Here is a 23,300-nt window from a genome sequence, read left to right as displayed (position 1 = left end):
AAATGAAACTTGTTGCAAACAGATCGGTGAAAGGTAAGAATTAGAAAAGGGACACAGTTTCTACGTGATGTTTATACAGCAAGAATTGAATTTTATTCATAGCTTCTGAGCCCATAGTCCGGCGTGTCCAGTTTTCAATAGGAGACAATGTGACAAAATTTTCGGTCGAGTTCAATTTTCTGCCAGCGTATCGTATCGGTGCCGGTCTAGACATTTTTCGGATCGGATCTCGACTTCCCTGAGCATGAAAGTATCATCGTGTTGGCCTCATGATATACCAATGCAGAAATGGTAGCTTGGCTTAGAAACGTCGCAGTTAATAACTGTGGAAGTGCTTAATGAGCACTAAGCTGCGAGGCGGCTATGTCCCAGTGGGGGATGTAATGCCAAAGAAGAAGAAGATGTGGATCAGACTGTAAGGCAAAATATAAATAATATTGTATTGCATTACTAATTACATCGTTTAACCCAAACTTTGAGAAAAACAATTTTGCTTCGATTATATGGACAAACTAACATGACATAACGTGACATGTGGCCATAAAGTCAATTGGAAAGTGATTTTTTGTAATAATCTGGGGTGACGGGCTTACTCACGTTTCCCCTACTATATTTCGAGAGTAGCATCGCTTCTATCCACCACCAGATCCGCTGTGGTTTGGGACCAGGGATTGAACTTATCATTTCATTATCATTTAGTATTCAGTCAATAACTCATTCCAGAGGCGGAATTCCAAAATGTGTTGTATGGCGGACTTCTAGCGCTGATTTCCCTTTACAACTTTGTTTAAGGGTACATTGCTCTATATCTAATATTAACAGCGTGAAACGCAAGTATCACTCAATTTACTAAATGATAAGTGTTATTATCATTTAGTATATTAAATGATACTAGCGTTTCCCGCGGTGAATAATAGACATAGAGCAATGTACCCTTAGACAAAGTTGTAGAGGAGAATCAGCGCTAGTAGTTCACCATACAACACTTTTCGGAATTCGGCCTCTAGAATGAGTTATTGGCTGAATACTAAATGATAATGAAATGATAAGTTCAATCCCTGTTTGAGACTTATCACTACCTTTTAAATGGACGCAATACATTTTGTAACAAGCATGCTGATGTAATTTCAGAATATTTTTTGAATTTTGAACCGCAAACATGGCATCCATAATCAAGCAGATAGCGATCTAAATTATCAACAATGCCTTTGCAGAGGCATGCAACCAACAGCCAACAATGTAGTGCTGCCAATAATGGAAGGATGCATAAAAACATAACTCTCTGCAATTTCACCAGCTTCCTTCAACAACTATTTAGAAGATGTTCTGATTCCATGTTCCATCAAAGTGCATGTCTCAAAGAGCCTTCGCTTTAATTAAATTTGTTTCATTATCTTGAAACTCGGCTCGGCTTGGCCGACAATTTATCCACCCACTTGCAGCAGCTTTCCTACGATGCAATGGTGCTCATAGAAATGATACACGATATCGATCCCCTTCCAAGTCCACCTTAAAAACAGTTCACGGCCTCATCATCACCATCATCGGCATCGGATGTTGTATCGGATCTTAGGATCACAAGAGTTGTGTTTGCTTCCGCATCGAATTGCTTACCCCAGCACAGCAGTCGGATTGGAATCCGAACGGATAGCGGGAAGCAGCACTAGCTACAAGGAAGATTGTGGGTAATTTGAGAGTTCTTCTGGTAAGAGAGCAAGGTGGATACCGTTTGCATTACTGCTGACTCATCTAGACGGGAGCTATACGGATGAGGGTCTTTCGTTGAATTGTATTACTGCCGTCGATGATAAGGATTGCAGCATAATATCGCATCATGAGATAGAGGGGAATCTTTGTTTCATCTGTATAGGAAGAGAGCCAAGAAGAAGTATTAATTTTCCTTTATTACTGTTTCAGTAGAGTCAAGCAGACTACCGGGTTGATTTTATCCTCGAAGAAGTTTATATTGCAGGTTTCCAATTCCAGCCTTGTTTAATAACTGCAAACATCTTCATATAGGTTATCGGGAAAGATTGTGGCTCGGAACTGTAATGATTGGCTGAAATCGGAAGTGATTCGATGTAAATGGGAGCCTGTGAACAGCCTCGTTTAATCAACTGATTGATTATTACGAAATGGTCAGCATGAATTGGATTAATTGCCGTTATACTGACAACTGATATCCAGTGCTACTCGGTGGATGCTACATAGTGAAATATCTGATTTGAAATTAAAGCGATATGTTCTCTTGAAATTGAATTTCCACTCCAAACCACCGTATCAATCAACTGTCAGCACCACTCAACGTTCGGGTGCTAGAAAACCCTTTGAATAATTTAATCATGATTGATTGATTGACTGATTAGCACCGGATGGATCCTGTGCGCCCTTTGCACACCCTCGGAAAAACCTGCTACTTTTCTCTACGGTTCACCCACGTAGCGCAAATCCTACAAACAAAACCCAAAAACGAAAAGAGTTTTCACGCGAAACTCAACCGGCCACGTGACAAAATTCCCATCAGTTGAACTCACAGCCGTATTGGGCGTTAATCCTTCAACCCGAAACAAGGGGCTGCGCTCTGAAAATGAAACAATCCATCTCGGCACAATTAGGGTATTCAAAATCTCTTCCCACACCTCTCGGAGCTGTCCGTGAAATGCGTCAAATATTGACTGCCTTCAGCCCTCCGGGAAGTTTCGCGGTCGGCCGATTGTAAGTTGAGGTGGAATTGTTAATCTGCCGGACCCGGAGAGCTCGCCACCACAATGAAGGGCAGCAAATAATTTAATTGAAAATGTCCTGCAGCAGTCAATTATTTTAGCTTCAGTTGCCGAAGAAGTTTGTAGTAGGACGTGATACGCCCCCGCTTGGGAAGGGTGAGTTGAACCTTCTCCGAGGTGGCAGATGGTACAGAGAAGAAAAGGCCTTTCCACGAACCGAGTTTGATGGGATCGGATCGGATTGATTGTGCTTTGATCCTTTGTTGTTGGCAGATGTAGCGAGCTTGGGCCACCTCGGGAATGGGATGTTTCGCTATTATAATTTCACAATTAGATTCATCTGTTACTGGAAGGTGGAGCAACGTGCTAAAATATGAGGACTGATGAAATTTCGACTTAGACATCTGATATTGTGTTTAGATAATTTATTTAATCGAAACATGGAATATTATTTGACTTGACATAGATTTTAGAAGATAAATTGATTAGTTGCAGTTTAGCTCATAACATCAGACAGCAATTATTATTCTATAATAATTAGGCGAATTGGACAAAGTAATCGAACAAAAAAAATAATCAACTGCGTAACTGCATCGAGTCGAGAGTGTCGCCTGTGACCTCTAGCATTACATCATCCGCAAAGCCTTCTATTTGCACTCTAGCCGGGAGATTTAAGCCGAATACTCCGTCATACATGATATTCCACAGAATCGGTCTGAGGGTCGAACCCTGACACTTCAATAGACTGCTAACCAGCGTCGGTGTCGACTAACAATATCCTGTTCTGAAAATAGCTTTTCAGAATCCTGCATAGATAATCCGGGACTTTCAAGTGATGCAGGGAATCAGCTATAGCTACCCAGCTAGCGTTATCAAATGCATTATTTACATCTAGTGTAATCAATGCCCAGTAAGTGGGCCGAGGTAAACAACCCTTCAGGGAAGTTCGAGATGTTTTGGGAGATCGTGATAAGGTCTATATGCAGGCCATTTATAGTTTTCTTTGTGCTTCTGATAACAAAATCTAATAGTTTGTTTTTTTTTCTTTCTTCAAAGTTTTTTTTCTGTGTTTAGTCTCTGCTTTCTGTTCCGTAGAGCACCATAGCTCTTGCCATCCGGAAGATGCTCCCAGTCAAACCATTCCTCGAGCACGACGACACGCCACATCGTCCCTGACGCCAAATACCCGGATGAGAAGCTGAAATTCCCTGATCCAAAATCCTTAGCCCCGTCCATCCTTAAACATTGTAAACTAACTTCGAGTCACCAAGAGTACGTTGGCTTCTACCCCTCTATTACTAACTGAAAAAATAAATGATATTGATTATATATCGCAAAGAACCATAACTCCGTAAAGTGTTATACACGCCTGAGCCTTCCAAATAAACGAACTTGGAAAACAAAATCAATGCACAGTACATAATACCTCTCCTATTCAAAGCACGCGCTATCTTAGCCGTTTCCGTTACCGACCGAATTGCTTCAATGGTAGAACGGCCTTTACGGAACCCATACTGGTTGCTTGATAAGGCCGTTAGAGGCAGCTCCTGAACATATCTGGAGCGGCAAGAATCGCGTGCTTAAGGACCAGGTTAACCTGGTCCTAATTAGGAATACAATCCGGACCTGGTGCCTTATTTAGCTCAAGTTTTCTTGCAACGGCAATAGGCTCATCGTTAGTCAGTAGCAGTACCACGTTTACTGACTCGTACGATGTGGCGGAGTCGTGATTCGGGACCAACGATCCTCCCTATCACCTTCAACGATCCTGGCTATCATCTCCGGGGATTTCTCAAGAGGTGTGCTTTTGGTCCTAGCCATTACTATCCTGTATGTATCCCTATATGGAGTATTATTGGCCATCCTACACAGCTCTTCAAAGCAGGCTTTCTTACTAACATTTTGAAGGATTGAGCACCATCCTGTTCGTTTCACACCAGCCAACAAAAATGTTTAGTTGGTCTTGTAGGTACATTGCATCGGCAGCACACTTCATAGTAAAATACAATTTAAAATCATCTGCGAATGACAGCTTGCAACAGCTTAGAAGACAATTTACGTCGTTGAGGTACAGTAGGAATATAAACGGCCCAAGATGACTTCCTTGTGGAATCCCTGATGTGACTTCAAATGTAGACGAGCAGTGATTACCGATTTTTACAGACATACAGCGTTTGGTCAAATATGATTCAATCCACTTGAGAAAATCTCCCTCAAAACCAAGACGTGCCAGCTTTGCTACTACAATCTGGTGATTGATTTTATCAAAAGCTGCAGAGAAATCAGTATAGATGGCATCTGTTTGATAACCGTTTTCCATCTCGCGAACAATCGAGGAAGTATAATATATCAGGTTCGTAACCGTTGATCTGTTGGAAGTAAAACCATGTTGATGCTCAGAAATGTAGCTGCTGCAATTGAATGTCATGTAATCCAGAATTAACTTCTCAAATAATTTCGATGCCGCGCTTAAAGATGCGATTCCACGATAGTTTGAAACTACTCTTCTGTTCCCTTTCTTGAAGATTGGAAAACATAGGATTCCTTCCAGATGTCAGGGAAAATACCATTGCGAAGTGATAGGTTAAATATTGTTACAAGTGGTAATGAGACGGAGGATATACAGTTGCGAAGTACGATTGAAGGAATTCCATCGGGGCCAGGATTCGTTGAGATTTTTAAGTTCCTGCCAGTCGATTCAACCTCCTGAATTGTAACCGTTGTTAACCTTCCGAATGCTGGATACTGAAAAATGTTGGGCGGTGCTTGAAGAGTGTCGTCTCTGGATAGGCGTTCATCAGTGAAGACAGTACAAAAGTGCGAGCGGAATAATTCTGCGATAGCTTCAACCGTAGAAGCATTCAAAACACTGTTGGTCATAGTTGATGGAAGTCCCTTCTCTTTTCGCTGTTCGTTCACATGCCACTAGAAGTTCTTAGGATTAGACCTCAGTTTATTCTGGATATCTGTTTGGTATGCATAGTAAAGCCGTTTGCTTAGTCGTTTGTATCTGTTGTTGGCTACACTGCCGCTAATCGCAAGTCGAGCACATCTGTATATGGGCGCCCACTTGCGGTTAGCGGCAGTACAGTATAACGTCGTTTGTTGTTGACATTTCTATGCTTAGAAAATACCCGCAGTGCCCGTCGTTTTCTCGATTTTAGTCTTTGCAGCAACGTGTTCGACCATGCAGGATGTTTTGGTTCATTCACTATTTTTTTTGGAACGTACTGGTCAATCGCATAAAGCAAGATATTGGAATATATTGCCGTGGCGTCATTTACTTCACAAGTTGATAATAAGTTCCTCCAATCGATGCTTTCCAGGAACAGATTCATGGACTGAAAGTTTGCTCGATTATAGTCATAATAGATTGTAAGGGTTATTCTGAAATGCGATTAATTTCAATTAGGAAGCTAAAGCTCATATTGATTTAGATCAATTGTTAACTCACAAAAACCTGAAAAAACTTGGAAATATTTAAGGATTGATCATTTACTGATAAATTCCAATGCAAAATAAGGATTTGTTGTAAAATCTACGGCAACCATAGAAATAAATCCCATTTGATACTAAAACAACTGGACTAAAATTTCACGTTTTCTCGATGACAAGACAATACAGATAGTTCAGTATTTTATTTGAATTTTCTTTGTTCAATCAAAATCTTAGAAATTTCAAAATCTGAAAAAATGTTATCTGACATTGATGCAAAATTCTTCGTGTTTAGCCTTCTTATCGCAAAATATAATAATTTCCCGTAGTTCAAAAACTTGATCAAATACATTAAACTTGCTGTAGCGTTTCGATGAGAGGGATGATGAATACAATTTATTCTCTGCATTTATTTATGCAAAGTAGAAAATTTTCTAGAAGGGGCTAGTAAAATCCTAGGTGGGGCTAAAGCCCCGCTAGTTTCCCTGTAGTTACGCCAATGGGAAGGTGTGCCCTTTCCTCTACGGGCACTCCCCTTCTTGGCCAATGGCGCCTTCGCCTCTTCTACCGCTTTTCGCTCCTTCTTCGCCTTTTTGGGATTCACAACTTCCTCCCGGCGAACTTCGGTAGTCCTCGTAGAAGGAGGAACTGGTTTCCGTCGTTCCTTAGGGTTGGCAACCTGCTCAGCCTTCTCCCGACGGGTATTAGTATCCTTCTTCTCGTGCAATACCGGCTCGGCGCTAGCTCCCTTCAGGTGGGTTGTCCTACTGACCTTACTTAGCTTTGGACTTGCTCCAGTGACAGCCATGCGTCTGCGGAGTTCTGCAGTCTGGATTTTTGGCAGCTGCTTTTCTTCAGTAAGGACTCGAATCTTCGAATTGGCTTCCTTCCTGGCCTCCTCCGCTTGGCTCACTGCCAACTCTTTCTCCTCGGTAAGTTGGCGGATCTTTCGTTCCGCCTCCTTACTTGCCTGCAGCAAGGACTTCCACTCCTGCTTTGCTTCTACAACTATGTTGCAGAGGGTCAGCACGAACTTCCCATATTGTCACGGTCATATTGTGGACCATATTGTCACGCTCCGCATCATTCTGGAGCAGGTCAACGAGTTCCAAAAATCCCTTTACTTGGTATTCATTGACTACGAAAAAGCTTTCGACCGTCTCAATCACGAGAATATGTGGGACGCCTTGAAACGCAAGGGGGTTCCTGAGAAAATCATCGGCCTCATCGAAGCACAGTACGAGGCCTTTTCGTGTAGAGTGTTGCACAATGGGGTCCTGTCAGACCCTATCCGGGTCGTAGCTGGTGTGAGGCAAGGATGTATTCTATCACCGTTACTGTTCCTCATCGTAATCGATGAGATTCTGGTAGATGCGATTGACCGTGAACCAAACCGTGGGCTGTGATGGCAGCCTATAACCATGGAGCACCTAAACGACTTCGAATTGGCGGATGATGTTGCACTCCTCGCGCAACGGTGCTCTGATATGCAGAGTAAGCTCAACAACCTTGCCGAGCGCTCCTCCTCGGCAGGTTTAGTCATCAACGTCAACAAAACCAACGGTGACTCCTTCCAGTTTCACAGTAGCCGGGCAACCAGTGGAGAATGTTGAAAACTTCCAATATCTTGGTAGCAAAATGGCGTCAGACGGCGACATAGGCGCACGGATCAAGAAAGCAAGGGCTGCCTTTGCGAGTTTAAGAAATATCTGGAAAAACAGGCAGATAAGTGAACGCACCAAAATATAAATTTTCAACTCTAACGTGAAATCTGTGCCGTTGTACGCTAGCGAAACATGGTGTGTATCAGTGGAGAACACTCAACGGCTGCAGGTGTACGTTAACAGATGCCTGCGGTATATAATTCGGGCCTGGTGGCCTCACAACTGGATCTCAAACAACGAGCTCCATCGTCGTTGTCACCAGAGGTCGATAGCTACAGAAATTCGGGATCGGAAGTGGGGCTGGGTCGGCCACACTCTATGTAGGGGCGGAAACAAAATCTGTAAACAAGCATTAGACTGGAACCCAGCGGGACATCGCAGCAGAGGCAGACCCAGAGGCTCATGGCGGCGAAGCCTCAATAAAGAAATAAAAGAAAACGACCGTAATATAACCTGGCAACAGGTTAAAGCGATAACCGGGCAACGCTCAGGATGGAGATCTTTCAAGTCGGCCCTTTGCACCACCAGAGGTGTACAGGATCCATAACTTCGGATCTCCAGAAAATCCGGGAGGATATTGCCCGGCTGAAGAATAACAAAGCCCCTGGGGTTGGCGAAGACTACAAAGAGAGCTATTTAATCACGGTGGTGAGGCACTGGCTAGAGCGCTGCACTGGGTCATTACCAAGGAGGGAGTTTTGCCACAGGAGTGGATGGAAGGTGTCGTGTGTCCCATCTACAAAAAGGGCGATAAGCTGGATTGTATCAACTAAACTACCGCGCAATCACATTGCTGAACGCCGCCTACAAGGTTCCAAATTTTATGCCGTCGACTAGCACCAATTGCAAGGGAGTTCGTGGAGCAGTACCAGGCGGGTTTTATGGGCGAACGCTCCACCACGGACCAGCTGATCGCCAAGTACTGCCGAAATTCCGCGAATACGACGTTCCCACTCATCATCTATTCATCAATTTCAAAGCCGCATATGATATAATCGAATCTGTGTCAAAAGGTCGAAGGTCAAAAGGTCGAAGGACAAAAGGTCGAAAGGACAAAAGGTCGAAAGGACAAAAGGTCGAAAGGACAAAAGGTCGAAAGGACAAAAGGTCGAAAGGACAAAAGGTCGAAAGGACAAAAGGTCGAAAGGACAAAAGGTCGAAAGGACAAAATGTCGAAAGGACAAAAGGTCGAAAGGACAAAAGGTCGAAAGGACAAAAAATCGAAAGGACAAAAGGTCGAAAGGACAAAAGGTCGAAAGGATAAAAGGTCGAAAAGACTAAAGACCGAAAGGACAAAAGGTCGAAAGGATAAAATGTCGAAAAGACGAAAGGACAAAAGGTCGAAAGGACAAAATGTCGAAAGGACAAAAGGACAAAAGGTCGAAAGGACAGAAGCTCGAAAGGACAAAAGGTCGAAAGGACAAAAGGGCGAAAGGGGAAAAGATCGAAAAGACAAAAGATCGAAAAGACAAAGATCGAAAGGACAAAATATCGAAAGGACAAAAGGTCGAAGGGACAAAAGGTCGAAAGGATAAAAGGTCGAAAAGACTAAAGACCGAAAGGACAAAAGGTCGAAAGGATAAAATGTCGAAAAGTCGAAAGGTCGAAAGTCAAAATTGAAGAGATAAAGGTCGAAAGTAAAAAAAATGAAAGTAAAAAAGGTCGAAGGAAAAGAGGGTCGAAAAAATAACAGAAGGTTGAATGAAAAACAGGTAAAAAAAATTAAAGTTTCCCGTATGAAGGCGGTCATGGGCGTTAGAGGGTTACTAGTTGACTTCAAAATGAAACACAAACATTCACAAATCACGTAAGGGAGGGGGTTGAGCGAAGTGTGATGATCTATACAAAGGGAGGGAGGGTTGAAAATTCGCTATTTTTGCGTTACGTAATTAATGGATCTTCCCTAATGCAAGTTTTGGCAATGCCATACCCCTCCCAACTTCACAGCGTAACGTAACGATTTCTAATAATAAAAATAAATGTATTTTGTATGTTCGTGAATAGTTAGGCCGTTACAAATATTTAATTAACTTTTTGTCCTACTGGTCTGCGAAATGTCAAGGGGGGCGCTGATAATAAAAAATAAATATTAAAATGAAAAAAATTAATAAACTCCTCGGATTTGTTAAAGAATGTTTTGAAAATCCTCAAAATTATCCGAATTTTATTTTGTTGCAACCTCAAAATATTATTTTTTGGCAAAAAAATCTGAGGGGGGAGGGGACAAAATAGATTTTAAATATTTTTATCGGCCTTACTTAAAAACAAATTTTGTGAACAAAAACGTATCATCTTTTGAGCACAGAAAAATAAATTACTGTCATTAGAAGATGGTACAGTTAAGCTAAAATTATATATTTTGAATTATCATTTTGATGAAAATGAGTGAAGAACTATTTTCATGAATTGCAATTGAAGTTGATAAAGCCTAGAAATACTTTGATAAAAATAAGAATACCCTATGTTTTAACAAAAGGAAAATTCTAGAATGAAATGTTTTCAAGTGTTGGTATTTCATATGCGGTAGAAAAATGCGAAACTCGAAAGAAAAGGTTATGAATAAAAGAATGAAAAGAATCAACAATAAAAATAAGGTTAAACACAAAAAAATATTAACGTGCGAAACTTGAATGACAAGCCTTTGATTAAAAGAAGGAAAAATTCAACAATAAAATATAATCAGGCGAAACACAAATAAATATAAATATGTGAATCTCGAAAGAACGGCCTATGACTAAAAGAAGGAAAAATTCAACAATAAAATATCAGGTAAAACATAAATGTGCAAAGGAATGGTTGATCAACACTTGATGTTTTGTCCAATTTTTTAGACCTTCGACCTTTTGTCCAACAACCACAATTTCTATCTTTTGTTCTTTCAACTTTTTGTCTTTCGACTTTTTCATTTTCGACCCTTTGTCTTTCGACCTTTTTGCTTCCGACCTTTTGGCTCAGATTTTTTTGTTCGACCTTTCGACCTTTTGTTCTTTCGACCTTTTGGCTTAGATTTTTTTGCTTAGACCTTTCGACCTTTTGGCCTTCGACCTTTTGACCTTCGACCTTTTGACCTTCGACCTTTTGACCTTCGACCTTTTGACATTCGACCTTTTGTCCTTCGATCTTTTGGCTCAGATTTTTTTGTTTCGACCTTTTGTCCTTTCGACCTTTTGACCTTCGATCTTTTGGCTCAGTTTTTTTTTGTTTCGACCTTTTGACCCTTCGACCTTTTATCCTTTCAACCTTTTATTCTTTCGACCTTTTGTCCTTTCGACCTTCTGACCCTTCGACCTTTTGACTCAGATTTTTTGTTTCGACCTTTTGACCCTTCGACCTTTTGTCCTTTCGACCTTTTGACCTTCGACCTTTTGTCCTACAACCGATATAATCGATCGGGACCAGCTATGGCAGCAGCACGAACACGGATTTCCGGATAAACTGACACGGTTGATCAAAGCAACGATGGATCGGGTGATGTGCGTAGTTCGAGTTTCAGAGGCATTCTCGAGTCCCTTCGTAACACGCAGAGGGTTACGGCAAAGTGATGGTCTTTCGTGTCTGCTATTCAACATCGCTTTGGAAAGGGTAATACGAAGAGCAGGGATGAACACGAGTGGTACAATTTTCAATAAGTCCCTCCAGCTAGTTGGCTTCGTTGACGACATAGATATTATGGCACGTAACTTTGAGAAGATGGAGGAAGCCTACATCAGTCTGAAAAGGGAAGCTAAGCGGATCGGACTAGTCATCAACACGTCGAAGACGAAGTACATGATAGGAAGGGGTTCAAGAGAAGACAATGTGAGCCACCCACCGTGAGTTTGCATCGGTGGTGACTAAATCGAGGTGGTAGAAGTATTTGTGTACTCACTGGTGACTGCCGAAAATGATATCAGTAGACAAATTCGGAGACGTATAGTGGATGGAAATCGTTCCTACTTTGGATTCCGCAAGACGCTCCGATCGAATAGAGTTCGCCGCCGTACCAAACTGGCAATCTACAAAACGCTCATTAGACCGGTAGTCCTCTACGGACACGAGACCTGGACGATGCTCGTGAAGGACCAACGCGCACTTGGAGTTTCAAAGGAAAGTGCTGCGTACCATCTATGGTGGGGTGCAGATGGCGGACGGTACGTGGAGGAGGCGAATGAACCACGAGTTGCATCAGCTGTTGGGAGAACCATCCATCGTTCACACCGCGAAAATTCACCCGGTAACCCGGTGAAAATGGTTCTCGACAACGATCCGACGGGCACAAGAAGGCGAGGTGCGCAGCGGGCAAGGTGGATCGATCAGGTGGAAGATGACTTGCGGACCCTCCGTAGACTGCGTGGCTGGCGACGTGTAGCCATGGATCGAGTTGAATGGAGACGACTTTTATTTACTGCACAGGCCACTCCGATTTGTGACATTCCGCGTGATTTTGATGGACTCGCCATGAGTTCAAATGCAGACGATCTGATCTCTGTTTGGCGCAAAAGTGAAGTTAGTTGAAGGAAAAACAGAATCGATTCCAACCGTTTCAGATTTTTTCTCTGTTGTTGGTGTAGCCGATACTTGCAAAACTCTTGTTCAAAATTGTATTTACCAAAAAAAACAATCTGGTATTAAGCTACTCGTTTTCTGTTTAACAGAAAATTCATGTTTGTTTTTGCTTTGGACTTCCAGCGCTTGGCGCCGGAATTTTGTGATTGTGGATCGGTTAGTCGAAAAGGGGTTTTGCAGCACTTCGTTTTGTGGAGTTCGTGCGCTCATCAAGGCCTGCTCTTCGGCGTAGCAAAACAAAGTGTGGTGACGTTTCGTGCAAGCAGAGAAGCGAAAAGTGAATCCGTCGACATATAAAGCGACAGTATTCTATCTACTCCTAAAACCCTAAGAATTATTTAAAGAGAGCTCGACGTGTGGGTGGGAAGTATGTCGTCAATAGCGTATCACGGGGCCGGATTGTAACCATAGGCAATGGCATGCCATTACAGGCGGTCATAGCCGAAACAAAGTAGGCGAAGCCGTGCGGACGTACGTTGGCCTTTGTCCTTACATACTTTACTTTTTCCATGGAATTAATCCCTTTAAGGTCACTCCTGACGGAATCCAAGTTCCAAAGTGCTCGCGTTTTCGGGGGCACACCACTCGATTCAGAGGCAGCGCACAACTGTCATTTTTGTTGATTTAGCTTTGCTGCGTCGCAGCATGCGTGAAATAATAAAAATGACAGTTGTGCGTTGCTTCCGTATCGAGTGGTGTGCCCCCGAAAACGCGAGCACTTTCAAACTTGGATTCCGTCAGGAGTGACCTTAATTATCCCTGGACCCCTCAACGACGGAAACTTACTTCAATCGCTTCCCTAGAGTAAGACTCATGACAAATTGCCATTCTGCAGCACTAGATGACAAGCAACAGGTTTCAGCATCGCGTTTCGTACATAACACATGGTAGAACATTAATTTTTACTACTAAAATATGTATTTTAAAATTATGCAGCCAGGTTGCCTATTATGGCCACCCCCGGGTCCATAATACGCAACATCGAGTTTGTTTACATACGTATTATGGTCACCCCATTTGATTTACATCATCCATTCCCACCTGTTCCCTTTGCCTTTTATGGACCCCCCTTCTGTACTAGTAATGGACCCTTTAGCACGTTTACATTCATAAATTAGTTAATGTGTGTGTGTCATCCTCTACCCCTCACCCAGCTGGGGTGTTGGTCAAGTAGTACTACGAATAATTTGATCATATCTCATGCTCCGTGATGGTGCCCTTTTTGTTACGAAGACTAGTACTAAAAAAAGGATTCACTCCTGAAGCAAAAAAGGTTTCTTCAGGAAGTGTAGGGTACGGGATGTACTAGTTGTTCATAACAGGTACAGCAAAACTTCACAAGGACGCCCTTATTCACACTAACTACTCAGGGAATAGAAGGTCGAGAAGAGCCCCCGTTGCTAACTAAAGCGTGAACCGAATACCTGGGACTCCCACAATATTCGCGGGCAAACGATGCCCTGTACGTATTAAGTGTTCAATTTGTAATTTATAAATATAGAATACAATGAAAGAAATAAAGAGAAGAATTGGAACATGCTCACCAGTTCATCCACTATCAAAATAGCCTCAGGTTAGAACAGCGCTCATTAGGATTTTCCGAGGAAACGACATAATTTCAATGCGTTTAACACTTATCATCCTTCTTTGCATCTATCGGAATTGTGGCCGTCATAATTATCGATATCCGATTTCCATCAGCAAACTTTCTGTCAAGGCTGTTGCTGTCGCTTTTGCATTACAATGGGTTCAGCTCAGCTGAGCTCAAACTAAATGCCGTCTTATCAACTCCATCACTAGATATCTTCCTTGGCACGGTTGTACTCCAGCACTCAGTTTTCCACGTTCCTGTTGTCTGATACAGTAATATGTCTTCAGAATCCTAGTGGACACTTTTCCGATAATCTTGAAACCTTTACTAAATTCAGATTTCCGCATATCAAATTAGTTAATATAACTAAATTTCAGTCTCCCAGTGCAAAACAATTGTATCGAACCACTACCCTGATAAGTGAAGCAACTTTATCCTATGGAAGTTTGCAGGAAATTGTAGATACAAGCGCAAACTCTTGGCTTTTGGTCAGGGGTCCATTATACGCACGGGGTCCATTACTAGCACTCACTCCCTACCTCTCTAGAAAAAATCTAAGGCCTTCCGTTCAGTCACCACCCACTTCACAACTTTAGTTCGGCCATAACTGCACAGGCCCATCTGCTTCACGCCATCCTGCAGTTAGGCGACACTTCATTAGCCAGACAGGACAGGACAGGACAGCTTCGAGCTGGTTTGCAGTCATCGCGCTGGCAGAAATCAGCAAGTTGGCAAAGAAGAAAACCTGCGCAAGTAAGTTACTAAGTGTGTAGACATGGTCATGATCACAAAGTATTTCCATTAGCGTACCAACCCTAAATTGTGTACAACTCGAAGCAAATAAACAGTACAAATTGTTGATAAAGAAGATCGAGTAGCTCCGTAATAGTATTTTTTTAGTTGTCGAGCAATCGCTGGAAGATCATTCCGTTTGCTTTTCCGTTTCGTTCCGTTATATTACAATTATATCACGGTGTCTTAGTCTGAAGAGACGTATTTTCAAAAAATCAGTGTCTCTGAAACGCTTTCCTCTTTCACGTAAGTGCAATTATAAAATGTTCTTATCGGGGATCATTTTTTTTTCAATCATTGTGGAGGTGAGTTTGGGTGTGAATAAAATTAATATCAAGTTGGCATTAAAATTCCGAAAAATGAAAATTATTCCAGTTCCCCCGATAGAACATTTCAGTTTATCCACGACATGAAAAAGGAGACTATACACTTTCGGTGGGTGTTTCAGAGATATTGATTTTTATAAAATAATATTCCCCCATAGAGACACCATGATAGTGGAATATTTTGCCCCGCAGTTGTGCTGGTAATATGGTCATCAATAAGTTGAAACGCACGATTGTATTTAAAATTCGAAAGCATAAACTAGGATAAATATTTTCTCTTGTAGGTTGCGAAAGATGAGGATAAACATAACTTGAAACGGTAAAGGTAGCTGTACGAGTTGAAAATTTTCGTTGATTTTATCATTTGAACTAGATACAACTATAAAATGAAGACGATCCAATCACAGCTATTGATCGGTACTGATAGTTGCCGGAAATTGAATCCGAAGTCAGCAATAAAATCGAACCACTGTGGCTATTCCTTTCAGATATCATCTCGATCATCTCGTGGGACAATCTCTCACCGAGGTCGCCATACGAGGTCGACTGAAATCGGGCTTTCGAAAATAAAAATGTCGTTGAATTTTATGACCGATCGTATATTCAAATCGATGCAGCAACAAAACCGTTGAAGAGGATGTACGGCTTTGGAGCGAACACAAATAGACACGAAAAGTAATCGCGTTAGAAGGGGTATTATGGGCTGGAAGGAGCGATTATTCCACAATCTGTCCACATCCATGTCGCGATCGTTCAATTGGTCCCTGCACGGGTCAAAAGTTTGGAGACAAATTATTCAGATTGGATGGATAATTTATGATACCGAGCTGATTGGTTTTTAATTTAACAGACTGGTGGTAGTCTGGTGGAATGCGAGGAATATTGAATGCTGGCAATCGTGACCAGAAAAATGACATGTGATTCATGGCCAGTCTGTGTTGGCTTTTGACCATTGAAAATTCACGTACAAGTAAGCAACGAACTTTCCGTTAGACTAGAGCACCGTATTCTGGAGACAAATTGATAACATAGGGACAATAATTTTCTGGCACGTCATCGCAAAAGCGCTTTAATTTGCGATTAAATAAAAAAATGAGATTTCCTTAAACATTTTCTGAGTTTTAAAACTGACAGAACTTTCACCAAAGGTGAATGTAATTTGCGGTAAGAGTTAATAGTTTGTCCCCTGGTTACGGTACCTCAGTGTTAGATCTGAATGGTAGGATACACGCACTTATCATGATGATTCACTCTAACTTTCCGTTTCTAAAATATTCAAAGCCATCCAATTCCATTCCGCTGGAGAAAATGAAGCACGTGACTCACCAAACTACTGAGTCGAGATTTTTCCAATCCCCAAACGAGTGGCAGATCGCGTGCCATGTTCCCTTGGCAGGATACCTTCGAATCGCGTACCTATCAGCTGCGAGCACCACAAACCAAACGACAAGGGGCGAAACAAGAACTTATTCAATTACAGTCGTGTGCATTATTAAATTAACTTCGATTAGTTTAGCTGGAATTGATATATGGCGTCTAGTCTCAGTGTCGCTGGCTGCTCCATTCGAGCACGGGAGGTGCCTACGTGTGTGTTATGATCCCAATCCAATCGCCGGATTATCACCGGTTAGCGAAGAGATGGAACCCATTCCGAATCGGTTTCGCAGTCAGAATATACTAAATGAAACGGATACTTGAGCTCCAAAACTTTTCGGATCAAGTGGAAAAACTTTGTCCGAGCATTCATCAAGTCAGTTCACAGTGGAACAGCGTCGGCATCATTTGGAGAAAGTCCTACGTTCGTATTCTATTGAGATTAGTGAAGTATCAGTATTGTTAAAATTGTCTAAGATGGCTGAATTATTTCCCGTGCATGGCATCCACCATGGATCAAAGTACTTTGTGTTGCTAATTTATCTTCATTAGCAAAATTAGTTAGGGCAAAGGAAAATGTTCTAATCACATTAGAACTCGATTCCGCAAGGCTTGTAATAAACTGAGAATATAATCAGAAGCCAGAAGTCAGCTTCGTTACACTAATTGAAGGAATGAAGTAAGTGTTCCCATTTCATTAAGGAGTGGGGATCAGACGGAAAAGTTGTGCCTCTTAGGATGGACTCATTTGATGAGCTGTTTTTATTATGGCAATATACAAATAGCTTCGCACACAATTCGTTCTGCAATCACATGAAACAGTAAAGCGTAAAACTTCTTCTCATTACTAAAGCTTCTTCGCCACTCTGTCACGATGAAAAAATGTCTCTTCAGCCATATTTTTCACACTCCAACCAGAAACTAATTATCGTATTTCCTGGCACTTTATTGCATCTTAGCGACAACGGGTGAAAGAATCCTATGCGCTTGAAAGTTGAAATTTCACCCTTGAGGAAGCTTTTCATCTTTGTACAGAAAACTTGTGCGGACAAAAGTGAGTGTGAACAAAGACGCATTCTCGCGTCAGGGCACACCTCCCACCGTGTGCTGCACAAACGGGGGTATGCGATATGTCGAATGTTAAGTTCTTTTAGTCCGACTCAGGTAAATTAAGGTCACACCTGACGAAATCCAAGTTTCAAAGTGCTCGCGTTTTCGGGGGCACACCACTCGATACGAAGGCGGCGCACAACTGACATTTTTGTTGATTTAGTTTTGCTGCATCGCAGCATGCGTGAAAAATAAAAATGACAGTTATGCGTTGCTTCCGTATCGAGTGGTGTGCCCCCGAAAATGCGAGCACTTTGAAACTTCGATTCCGTCAGGAGTGAGCTTAAGAATAATAACTGAGAAATATGGGAACTGTTCCGATCTCCATCTCACTGAACATATATTCATCTCATCGCGAAACAAAGAAGTACGGCACCAATTTCGTCGCTTCTTTTTGTAAACATGCGTGTTCACTGCTGAAAAACATCACAAGAAAAGAGACAAATCAAATACCTTTCCATTGCTTTGTTTTTGAGGAGATGAATATCAGAGCCATGAGATGAAGTTCAACAGCAGTTCCTAAATCGGTGTTATAAAATATAAAAATAGCCAACCACATCAAAACATAAAAATCGAATCAGATTGTACCCCAGAAAGAAGGATGAATTTAAATACTCATGCTGGCCTCGTATTGCATTGTCATTGTTAATCACCAATATACCGCATGGCAATCACCAACATTGGGTTCCTTTTTATTTCTCCGTCCATGGAAATAAGAAAACGGACTTTTTTTTGCTAAGGTAATGGAAGGTAATATTTACCTCGTGTTGTGCGGACCGAATGTGATCTCGTATTCCAGGTTGCTCGTTCTTGGGCCTCCAATAGCCAGTCTCTATGCACAACGGCCGCATGCACATCTTCCTCGATTGCACCGGGTCTACCCCGGAGCCGACGTCCTCCTCCAAGTTTTCTGCTAAACATGACTTGCTGGTCTCTCTCACGGCATACGCACTCCATGGCTAGCCCACTGCAAGCTGCAGTATCTTATCAGCCTTCTGATTTCTACATTTTCGTACACTAGGTACAACAAGTGATTCACGCGTCTTCACCATTTTCACAATGCTCTGCCTAGTATTAAGTATTTTCCGGTGGTATTTTTCGAAGGTGATATTAGCGATCGGAAAATTACCTTCGATCATTTTTTCACATTAGTTCGACAGAAATCAGCTGGTAGACGAAATGGGGAGTGAGTTCGATGGCTGTAAGTCCATTTTTTTGTCTTTAATCTTTTTAGTATGTTTTCCTCTCGTTGTTGTCTCCCAAGAAAATGTTTGTTTGTTTGTTTTTTTTTCGTTACGGATGTAAAACATCACCAAGAACACAGTACGAACAAAACCTGTAAATTTCCGTTCAAGTAGATGTAACAAATCTGCTCCGTGTTGAACAACATAAAATTAAATGTTGTTTTAAAATTACGCGTACTGAAATTTTACAGTTCTTATTTTTATTGGAAAACAAAAAACAGGAGCACAGCATGGGAATCGAACTTAAGTCCGAAGAGTAAGAGACTAACTTGTTAGTCTCTCGGGTATTTCCGCTTCTTGATATCAAGTCGATCAAGGTGTAACAGGTTAAGCGTTTGGTGATTCGACAGTTCTTCATCAAGCCAAAGTTTAGCTGCTAAACGATAGCTTGAAATTACATGGCACGGAAAATCCTTCGAGACGGAATTGTTTGAGACTCAGTATGTAGAATGCTTCGCAGATTTCTAGCCGAAATGTCCGAACATTTCGAATTAATAGTCCAGCGATTCCGAAGGGAATCCTCCAGGGGTGTTGAAGGTAATCGTTGAGGGATTCTAAAGCAATTCGTCGAGGGGTTCCGAAATAAATCGTCCAGGAATTCCGAAGCAAACCGTCGATGTATTCCGAAGCGTATCGTCGAATGATTCCGACGTAATTCGTCGAGAGTTTTCGAAGCAAATCATCAGAGTGATTCCGATCATCGAGGGAGCAAATCATTGAGGGAATCCGAGGCAAAACGTCGGAGACTCCCAATCAAATATTCATGGGATTCCGAATTAAATCTCCGAACGATTCCGAAACCAATCTTCGAACGACTCGGAGGAATTCCGAAGCAAATCAACGAGTGTTTCTAAAGCAAATTCATCAACGATACCGAAAGGAATCCAGTGTGAATTCTTCTGGATTCCGGTTGGAATATTTTAATGATTCTGAAAGGAATTCTTTAGAGATTCAAATGAGAATTCTTCTCGGATTCTGATGAGAATTCTCTCGGATGCTGATGGAAATTGTGGAGATTATCACGCTGCTAGGCAAGCGGAGCTCTGTTTGAAAACTGTCACTCCAGTCCATGATGGTTGACCACATGTCTTTGACTGCTGGCGAAGTACCACGATTGCTTTGATTGATATTTTGGTAGCTCTTCGTTGTTGTCTATCAAGCATACTTCGATGCTGTCAAATCAATTTGATATTCCCTTCTTATAATTAACACGAAGTGCAATTTCACTGCCACACAGGAATCTTTCTCAGAAATGAGAAACAAGCTGATTTGTCTTCCACTCATTTCATTATGATACGGTGAATATGGGAGATAACTCTCTTGTTTTCAAACGTTTTCAGTAGTTCGTTATGCTATATGCTAAAAATAAATATCATTAACTGTCTTTTCAAATCCTAGGGGTGGGGCTATTTGTTTCTAGCCCCCGCTTCTTCTTCTTCTTATTGGCATTACATCCCCACACTGGGACATAGCCGCCTCGCAGCTTAGTGTTCATTAAGCACTTCCACAGTTATTAACTGCGAGGTTTCCAAGCCAGGTTACCATTTTCGCATTCGTATATCATGAGGCTAACACGATGATACTTTTATGCCCAAGGAAGTCGAGATAATTTCCAATCCGAAAATTGCCTAGACCGGCACCGGGAATCGAACCCAGCCACCCTCAGCATGGTCTTGCTTTGTAGCCGCGCGTCTTACCGCACGGCTAAGGAGGGCCCCCGCTAGCCCCCTTCATTTTCGCCTATGCATAAAACCACATATGAAGGTTTTTCCAATGTGCTGAACAAATTTTATCTCAACTCCCTGCAGAGGTTAAAGTTCACATGAACGGTGGCTTTAACCAACGTAATGCCGATTTCATTCTGGGTTCTGAAAATGAAAGTATTCTACTCCCAGTCAAATTTGGACTTATCAAATTAATCATATCAAAAACAGACAACAGCAATGCTATTTAGACTTTCTATCAACTAACATATATGAAGATTTCTGTGTGACTGAATTAAATCCATTGTGGAAAATGAAGTATTTCACACAACAATCGAATATTTTCTTATCATTCACTACCACCAAAGAACCAACGACTTTGAGTACGAGGAATTCTTTGAATACCATTTAGCAGACTATGATTTCTGTGTGACTAAATTAAATCCATTGTGGAAAATGAAGTATTTCACACAACAATCGAATATTTTCTTATCATTCACTACCACCAAAGAACCAACGACTTTGAGTACGAGGAATTCTTTGAATACCATTTAGCAGACTATGAAAACAATAAACTAAGATGCAATAGTATTAATTGGCAGTCAATTATAAGGAATGAAGGAAATGTCGAAACTGCTGCATACACTTTTAACAACACTTTACAACAAATAATTAAACACGAATTTCCACTAAAAAAAATACGAAGCCAAAGAAATACAAAAAGTCCAATCTGGTACAACAGCTAAATGAAAAATTTAAAACATTCCAAGCAAAAACACAAAGAAGAAAATGATCAAAATTCAGCAAAATATTTGGAAATTTGCGACCAATTGAATCTAGCCATCAGTAATGCACTTGAAGAATATAATTCATGAAAAATCTAGCAGAAGAACTCACTACTCCTATATTTTGGCTATTTAATAAGTCCCTATAACCTGGAATCTTCGCAAAAACAAAAAAAAATCTTTTTTAGTATCAATATTTAAATCTGGCCGAAAATCAGCCGTACGTAATTATCGTGGTATAGCCTTTATATCTTGCATTACGCAACTTTTGAAGCAATTGTCAACGAAAAGCTATTTTTGCAAATTAAAAATAGAATCACTGATACGCAACATGGTTTTTTAAAGGCAGCTCGACCTCAACAAAATTGCTTCAATTCGTGGACCTTTCATTAAAGTAATAAATGAGGAGAGAGAAGTGAGACGTCTCACTTCTCACTTCTTGCTGTGAAAATTGAGTAGTACGAAGTGGGTACCCGTGTAGAAGCCATGAACAGAATAACAAAATATGATATGGATTTGATTGATATAAGAGGTAAAAGAACAGGCAGCAATATTAAAAATTTGCTTCGAAATATCATTTAGAGTAGAGTGGGGCAAGAGTGCGCGTGGGGTAAGAGTACGTTTTCGATTTTTTGAAGTAATAAAAAAAGATAAACTAGCACCACTGCATCAGTTTGACAGGTATTCTGGCCAACTATTATCATGTGCAATTGTAAACGATTTGAATAAACAACAAGGGAGATATGGAGTTAGATAACTTTTTGGTCATTTTGGTAAAAATAATTGGATTTCTGCAACTAGTATTTCATTACCATATATAAGTTCAATCAGGTGAACATTATACTATTTAGATAACCTTTTTTTTACAGAGTACTTTATGGTACAGAACACCAATCTGGTTGGTTTTCCAAGAAGTCAAAACCATTACTTGAATATTTTTTGGGACTGTGGGGTAAAAGTACGCAGGAACCGGTGGGGCACGAGTGCGCATATGAATCTTCAAGTTATGATGTCAAACCCGTATCTCCGGCCGAAATAAGTCTTCTTTCAAAGCGTAAAGATCCACAACTAAGAAAAAAGGGACATAATTCGAAATTATCACAAGTTTTTAGGATAAGTTGAAGTAATTCGGTGTTAGAAACGACTTAGCGAACAAAGCACTGAAGCGAAATAATGAAATTATATAAGGACTTGTTGTACACCTAAACATAGTACGAAAACACAATTTCATCTAAATGATAATTTCATTCAATCAAAAGAAACATTCATAAATTACGCAACGTTTATCTGGGAGGGTTGCGAGATGTGTGACGATCCATATAATTTTAGAAGATTCATACAAATAATGTAAAATAGGGGGGAAGGGTGATGAAATAGCCAAATTTTACGTTACGTGATTGGTGGACTTTCTTTAAGGAAAATGCCTTTGTATACGCCACGCGAAACCTGATATATATTTTTACCTTTGTAGTTTTTTGTATATATAAAAAACAATGGTTTTTTGTATGAAAGTGCACATTTTTAGGACCCCGTCCCCCTTTAAGAGTTACGTAATCTTTAAACATTCCCTTATATATGCTCATTAAACATCAATTAAATGTTATTAACTCTTATTTGTGTTAATATATACTTAAAGCACATGATTGGATAAATGCGTACTCTTACCCCACCTGATGCGCAATTTTACCCCACCGGTGGGGTAAGAGTGCGTTTTTCACTTGTCTCGCAATAAGGGTTCTACTAAAATGAATCTCAGTAATTTTAATATTTTTCCCACTGGGTAACTTTTGCCCTACTCTACTCTAAATATCAAGATATGCTATGGACAAGAACAAACTAATGGCACATGATATTGATTACTTCTTACAAATAGCATAACTTGATCTCCTCATGATATTTTAGTGCAAAATATTGATATTGTCGTCTGATCTTTTATCTCTTAAATCAATAATATCCATATCTCATTTTGCTATCTAATCATCATTTGATGTCATTGAGCTATTTTCGT

The sequence above is a fragment of the Armigeres subalbatus genome, chromosome 3 (assembly GCF_024139115.2).
Source record: "Armigeres subalbatus isolate Guangzhou_Male chromosome 3, GZ_Asu_2, whole genome shotgun sequence".
Lineage (NCBI taxonomy): Eukaryota > Metazoa > Arthropoda > Insecta > Diptera > Culicidae > Armigeres > Armigeres subalbatus.
Note: the sequence above shows the minus strand (reverse complement) of the source record.